The sequence below is a fragment of the Dipodomys spectabilis genome, unplaced genomic scaffold (assembly GCF_019054845.1).
Source record: "Dipodomys spectabilis isolate Male_0828 unplaced genomic scaffold, ASM1905484v1 ptg000114l, whole genome shotgun sequence".
Lineage (NCBI taxonomy): Eukaryota > Metazoa > Chordata > Mammalia > Rodentia > Heteromyidae > Dipodomys > Dipodomys spectabilis.
Window position 1 is genome coordinate 396,657 of NW_024870791.1, and position 5,977 is coordinate 402,633.

Here is a 5,977-nt window from a genome sequence, read left to right on the forward strand (position 1 = left end):
CTAAGATTAGTTTTGCTCCAATAAGACAATCTGTGCTGTCAGGGTAAGATATCCTGGTTGGTCTGTTCCTACATGGAGTAAGGGTAAAGTGTCAGGGAGACATTTGTGCCAGTAAGACCTCATTTGGGAAATTTTAAGCTGCAGGATTTTAGAAGTAGCTCTTAAGCAAGGCTTACTTTGAATCCATTAGCTCCACAAAGCTAAATCAGTTCATAAATAAGTATTTGAAAATCCATCACCTTTGGACGTAGGAATAAAGGCTTCAAAGTACGATCAAATTTCAAATGAGAAAGACTTCAAATAGTTATTGACAATAATTGCAAATATGAGCAATCGAACAAACAATATAATTTTTTCCACCATACACAGAATTTTACAGAAATAAGATGAATAGCAATTTAAGGAACAATAAGGTTTCCTTGTTACAAATAGGCAACCAAGGATATATGCCTGTCTTAAGATTGCATCATTAACTACTTAAATTTACAGGATACTACATGCTTCAGCAGCACGTCTACCCGAATTACAATACAGAGATTAACATTGCTTTTGCACAAGGATGATATGAAAATTTGTGAAGTATTCTATATTTTTCGTTCTTCAGATGCAAGAAGTGAAAAACAGTTATTCAAAAGTTGATTACAAATATACAAGTGTAATAATACATGTAATTCGTAGAAATAACAGTTATTTTGTCATCAGTGTATTCAATCTTCACTTTTTTAGAAAAGCCTTTACATAGCATAACCTTTATAAAACTTTTGAAATAAGATAGCATTGTCATTTTAACCTAAAGAAATAAAATTCTATAAGGACCTAGGAATTAAAGGAATCTTAAACTGTTTCTATATGGAAAGCAATCTGAAAGGACACATTTATTAATGAACCTATATATTATAAAACAATGTCGAATTCAAAGTATTATATCTAGGAGGGAAAGAAATAGATTATAGACATTATACAAACAGAATACTAAATATTTTAAAATATACTTTTTTCAGACAAGCACCAGAAATATCTTTAGTTTCTGTACTACTCATTTCAACAGATAAGTTAAAATTATTTCTGATTAAAAAAATCACAAACACTATAGAAATCATTATTGATGTATACAAACAACTAGAATATATTTTGACATCAAAGTCAGGCAATTCACTTGGAAGAATACCATGGAATCCATGAATTTTTAAAGTAAGATATTGCTGTTTCTTTGTATTGTGAAAATATTTTGTATGGACACATGGGACGGACTGGCAATTTTGAAATTTAAGAAAGTTACCCAAACCATTAGGACTTAGGAAAACAATTTGTACAGCATTCCACAACTTCAAAGAGGTAGTGATACATAATTATCCTTTTGGCAAGATCAAATGCAGTTTCTTCCAAGTTGTGCTTCAGATCTGGTTTGATATAATGGTTCAACAGAAGGAGATGCAGCTTATCTTTGCTATATCTATTCCCAGCAGCAAGATACAACGGGGTCAAGAGGCCTTTAGTTTGCCCATTGGTGTCTGCATCATGATGAAATAAAGAAACCACTCTGGTATTATTCCATGTATAAGTACTGTGCAGGGGTGACCAGCCATTCACAGTTATTACATAAATATCTGCTTTGAGCCACCAACTCATAGACAGTGTCTAAGTGTCCACTGTAGGCTTCTCGATGAAGAGGGGTAGACTCATCGTTATCCCTAGTATTCACATGAGTGGCCTTTTTGGAAAGTAGTCTCTCCACTGTAGTAAGGCCATTATTTTCAGCAGAACAAAGAAGAAATTTGCTTGAATCCTTCGCCATTTTTTTTCTTGCAGTTGATACCATTTCTCACTTTTCATCTTATTCCTCAATTTCATCAGAATTGCCTAACCAGAGTTTTTGAGTGCCAGTGAGAATGAGGTGTCCATGTTTTCCAATAGTTCACATTGGATGAACTGGTCACAAAAATACGGTGAATTTCCTCCACCTGTTTTTTTCACTATTATTTATTTTCTCTTTTTTCATTTTTACTATTCTAAATTATTCTAACTGGTGAGTAGGGATTTGGTAGAGAGCAGAGGAAAGATTTTCCTCTGTATTCAAAGGGACAGACTGAAAATGAGGACCAGTGGTGTCTTCATGTGCAGCTTATTCTAGGAATGAGAAAATAGGAAATAATGCCTTATATGTAAATGAATTGGGAAATGACAGAGCAGACAGTGAAATGATGCAACCAAAAATATAAAAGCAAAATACATTAGGATAATTATGGAGCGATCATATTACTTATGAGAACCATGAGAGGGAGAGATGAAGAGAGAGACAGATGTGCAATGATCTAGCTAACCACAAAATCCATCCCTCTGATCAAATTATAGAGCAAATAATTTTATTTTTTAAAAGAGATGGAAATAGAATTTAAGATCAGATGTCTCCATTGTTTTTAATTATATTTAATTATATTTTAATTATATTTAATTATATTATTTTAAATACTTGTACAAGGGAATTTCTATTCAACGTATCAATTTTTTAAATATATTGGATCTTTATATAACTTGTCCACACCCTTCTAAACCTCACCCCACTTTAATTTTTTCTAGTTTCATACATCTGCATTGAGTATTATACCTTCACTCTCTTCCTCCATAACTCTCTTTATTCCTTCCTTTTGACTTCCACTCACATCTTCCAAGTGATAGTTTCCTGGTATTCATTTTGTTGGAGTAAAGTTCAATTTTTATAAGAAATTACACCTTTGAAATACTCCTCTGCAAATAGGATGCTTTGGTTAATATTTTTGTGTAAACTTGTATAAATTTCTAGCTTCCAAATATGAGACAAAACATGGGTCCTTTGTGTGTCTGGCTCTGACTTAGTTCACTTAATATATTTTTAGATCTATCCATTTCTTTCCAAATAATGTAACAGTCATCAAAATGGATGGGTGCAATCCAATTGTGTATATGTGCCACACTTTCTCCAACCATCACTCCGCCAAAGGACATCTGGGTTGTTTCCGTAACATGGCTATGGTGAGTAGTGCAGCAGTGAACATGGTGGTGAAAGTGATTTTACTGTAACCTTTTGGAAGAATTCATCACTACCTTTATGGGAAGAATCCCCTAGCCAGTTTTCCAGAATAAGCACATCACTCCCTTCATCTTCATCACAATGTATTGCAAGTCCTCAAGAACAAACTTCCCTCTACAGGTCTCAAGAAGCTAAAACCACACTGTGCCCATATTCTTTCAATAATTTTTTTCATAATTGTACATATAATTCAATGAAAACCTTCTATATACTTTCCTAATGTGGGAATGAGGGACATGACAGAGTAAAAGTAAGAAATATGCAATTTACTTCGATATTATCATATTTAAAATCATTTTCAGCTCTAATTCATAGCCTCACATAACATTATTTTAGTCTTTATTTGATTACAACATCTAATCCATAAATTATAACAGGTAAGTTAAAAGCAAAGGCAAAAAGTGTTTTTTGATTTTGACACTCATGTGTGAGGTTGCACAACATGGGCAAATAGATGGATAGGAATTAATAGCTCTTATCCATTTTGTTAACGTGGAGATGGTTTTCCCAAATTGATTCTCGCAATTCATATTCCATTCAACAACAAGAAACATGTGATATTTTCCTTTGTTTTGACCCTTATTAACTTTTGTTTCCATTTTATTTTATAATGGATGATTTCATAAATCTACCGTAGATACAAAAATATGTTAAAATATTTCTATCCGTATGCATTGATATATACATACACACATATGTTACACAGGTTATAAAGATAATGAATAACTTCAGTAACTGTACAATTTACTAAATTATTAAAACTACTGGCGGCTATTGCCTGGCATTCTGGTTAGTCGGGAGGCTGAGATCGGACGATCATGGTTTGAAGCCCTCTTGGGCAAGAATGTCCAGGAGCCTCTTATCACCAAACAGCCAACAGAAAATCAGAATTGGAACTGTTGCTCAAAGTAGTAGAGTAGTAGCCTTGAGAGAAAATTCTCAGGGATATCATCCAGGCTCTTAGTTCAGAAGTACAATCTACCCAAATAAAATCAATTTAATTATACCTGTGTAAGTAAAGTATTTCCATCACCCAAATGCACAACCATGCTCATTTGCAAGGTAACTCTGTTTTGTCTGAAGTACCATAAAACATTTTCACTTAAGTTGAAAGTAATGCACCATGGGTTCATTCTATCTCTCTCATGCATTTTTCCACTCAAATACTCAAATCTTACAATTATTCCAATTATTTAAAATCATAGCTTTTTACTTTAATACCCAAATATTAGAGTTTGAATTGAGTGTCGCGTGCCCCTAAGTGAGTGTCCTTACCACTTTGTCATGTCCCAGCCCTAAATCATCCTGATTATTTTTCAGATAATTGTGTATGACCTTGGGCTCAGTCCATGTTATGTTATTCTTCCTGGAATTTAGAATAATAGGTGCATGCCATTGTGTACAGGTATTTCTGTCCAGTCTGGACTTTAACCTCTATCCTCACAAAAGGAGACTCCCATGTAGTCAGGATTTTCATAAGCTTGTCATAGCTGATGTTTTTTTAAGCCTTTGCATTTCCTGCTGGTTCTTGAGTACTGTATGTGTTTAGTTGTTCTTCACTTTTTCTTTTATTTCTTTCAAACAAGTTCTTATGTTAAGTGCTGAGAAACCAATTCTTTTTCATGATAGTCAAGGTGAACATGATTTGTTCCAAAGCAATTTCAGTAATATTTAAACACCTTCATATCTATTGATGGTATATAAATGATAAGTGCTGCGAAGGGTCTTTTTATTTTCACAGCAGTCTTTGTCATACACAGACAGATCATGAAATATATGAAGACAATAAAACTACAGATGCAAGGAAAGAGAAGGAAAACCTATTATTAATTGTTTGACAGAAGTTTCCCTTCTAGTGAAAGAAATACTTTGCTTGATGCAGGATTTCACAATATTATATTGCTTGGAGGAAGCTAAACAATCATCTAATTCTACAGAATTGAGGGAGAAGAATCAAACTCCTAAGTAGTTTACATTTGGGTCAAATAAAAGCATGCTTCCAGAAGGAGAGTTGACTTTAGAGAAACATGATGAGTTGTATGTAAATAGGTGCTTAGTTGATTTTGTTACTTTGTAAACTAATACAGGGAAATAGATTACAGCAAGGTAAAAAAAGAACTTCTTATTGAAATACTCATGTGTGTATGTGTGTGTGTGTGTGTGTGTGTGTGTGTGTACATGCATGTGTATACACACATGCACATTTGCAAGTGCTCATTCATTCTGTCATCATCCTTAAGCTTCTGTGACCAAGGATTATGGTTTACCACTTGAGCTATTGTTCTACTTCTGGTTTTTTGGAGATAATCGCATGTATTTTCATGATTGGATTGGCTTTGAATAGTGGTCTTCATATCTCAGCCTCCAGAGTAGCTAACTAAGTTTATCCAGCCTCCAAGTAGCTAGTTAAAATTGGGCCTATCCTCTACGCTTCACTGCTCTTTTATTCTTGTCCTGAGGTGTTCACATGCCTAAGTCATATATATGTCTATTTGCTTTAAGAAATACTCTTACTGCTTGGCACCAGGGGCTCCCATCTAAACTTTTAACTACTGAGGAGACTTGAGAACAGAATCCAGGCCAAAAGTTTAGTGGACTTTCTTCCAAATCTATAGCTGGGTGCATTGGATCATTTCCACCATCCTGCACTATCTACAGGTTAAGATTGGAAGGACTGCAGAATCCAGGCCAGCCAAGGTAGGAAACTAGAAAAGTTGGTGTGCAACTCTTATGCCATTGATAATGGGAAGGCTAAAAAGACAGATTACGTGCATGTTCTTGTGGAAAGGGAACCCCTATCCTAAAATTAACCACTGATATGACACCAGTCTAACAAAAACAATACCCCAAGTTGAACACAGTTTCCCACAACCAAAATAAGTATATACTTTAACATCCAAAAACTTAGCA

At 34.3% G+C, this 5,977-nt stretch overlaps 1 pseudogene; it reads left to right on the forward strand.

The window, feature by feature from the left end:
• The first annotated feature begins 497 nt into the window (after window positions 1-497).
• On the forward strand, window positions 498-594 carry LOC122114959 (annotated as a pseudogene).
• The last annotated feature ends 5,383 nt before the right edge of the window (window positions 595-5,977 follow it).